We start from the raw sequence: 1963 nt of genomic DNA on the forward strand, positions 1-1963 counted from the left end.
ATACAGCTGGAGGGGATGCAGACAGACAGACAAACAGTTAGCTCTGGGCAGCATCTGCACCTTCACCATTGTCACACCATCATGCGTGTCTTTGTGTCCCTGAAGACCTACCAGGACCTGAAGAGGTTCACCATGTTCAACGAATGGCGGAGGGCATGGACGTAGTACCCCCTTCAGGACACAGCGAGAGTGAACGTTTAGTGTCTTATCCCAGACGTACATTCTGCAAAACTTACTAATTAAATGATCCTGAAGAAACGCTCACTCATCTTGCCTGTACTACTGTGTATGTAGAGCAACATGACAATACACCTGATTTGATTTGATGTAGCTATAGTAAATGCTATAAATTGGCCAAATCTGCTCAGTAGTGAACCATAGGATCACTGTTTAAACTGTAAATATTAAAAACGAACTGGTAGGGACAAAATCAATGGGGTTTAATTGAGAAAGCCTTTTCGGTTTCTATCAATAGGAAATGGTATTTATTTGAGCTTGGCAGTCCACTGTTCATCATTTATATATATATATGTTTCTTTTGACACTGTGTCCACACACTTTGCTTAAAATACCTGGAAAAAAAGGATGTTACACAAACTTTGCATGTAAAATGACAGAACGACATGACTTTTGACATCTGCAAGCTATAGACACATTATTACTGTTTATTATTTGTTTACAGCCTGAACAAAATAATAGAGTGACAGGACGATACACAGATTGTTCCCTCTTGTGTTCACTCTGTTTTGAATGTTTTTTAGTTTTAGGACAAGTGTCACTAAGCAGGTGTTTGTAGATGCTGTGTGGGGCAAATTTAAGTTTACAAATTTTCATTTACATTCATAATAGGGCGGAAGATATGCCACAAGCTGCCACCTTACTACATGAAGTGCTATGAGATGACACATGTTGTGATATATCGGGGCTATAAGTAAAATTTTCTTAAATTAGAACCAAAGAATTGCTGTGCTACAGAGATGTCCTGGCTGAAAAATAATATTCTCCAGATATCAGGGAACTTGTTCGGTAGAGACTGCAGCAAAAGTCACATTTTTATGTTTCTTTCAGTGAAAAAGAAAATACAAACCTTCCCACTCAAATCACGACTCGTATAATCAAAATAACTGCAATGAATTTTTGTTGTTGTTTTTTTTTTAGCACGTCGTTGAGCCGAGTTTATAAGAAGTGATTTTTAAATGCTAGTGAATAGAAGCCTGCAGTGGGATGTGAATGAATCAGAGATCGAGCTGAATCAGCCGAGATCTGACTAAACCCGGCAGAATATCAAACCCACCTGTTACCTTGTTTTTTCCTGTTAGCTGAACCGCCCTACCTCATGTGCAGATGCAATGAAGGAGCTAAAACTGTGACCCCAAACCACCAAACGAGAGCTAAAGGAGAATGAATGTTGAAGATGCATTAATCAGGTGGACACAAGCGTGCCATGCCAGTGATTTGGGCATCTGCTATGGGATGGATTTAATCACATTTACAACACTTTGCTTTCTTTAATTTCCTCTTGACTCATGTTGGACTGCTTCATCAGAGAGGGCCTGAAATCTTGTTCTTTCTCTTTACTGCCAGCTAGACTCTACACATGAACACAGAATACAGGCGTCTCTTCATTGATACCTTCTTGTTCTTCTACCAGGTCTGAAGTCACACTTTTTACAGAATGGTTACACTGACACCTTGAGGCCACAAACTGCTACTGCACCTTGTGACATCTTCATTGTTATTTTGGTGTTTTCAGTGAGTTGTTTTTTGACAGTGGCATTTTAAATCTGGATTGATTGATTTATTTTCTGTAATAACAAATCACCGCCGCAATTTAATGAACGCATGTTCCGATGAAACCTGGTTTAAAACGACAGTCAGGTGTCTCAATGAAGACTGAAACGGGCTTTGATTACTGTATTTATTCTGCTTGCCATTAAAATAGTCCCTCTCACAATTAATTTTA

Source organism: Stegastes partitus, unplaced genomic scaffold, assembly GCF_000690725.1.
Source record: "Stegastes partitus isolate 25-593 unplaced genomic scaffold, Stegastes_partitus-1.0.2 Scaffold1044, whole genome shotgun sequence".
NCBI classification, from domain to species: Eukaryota; Metazoa; Chordata; class Actinopteri; family Pomacentridae; genus Stegastes; species Stegastes partitus.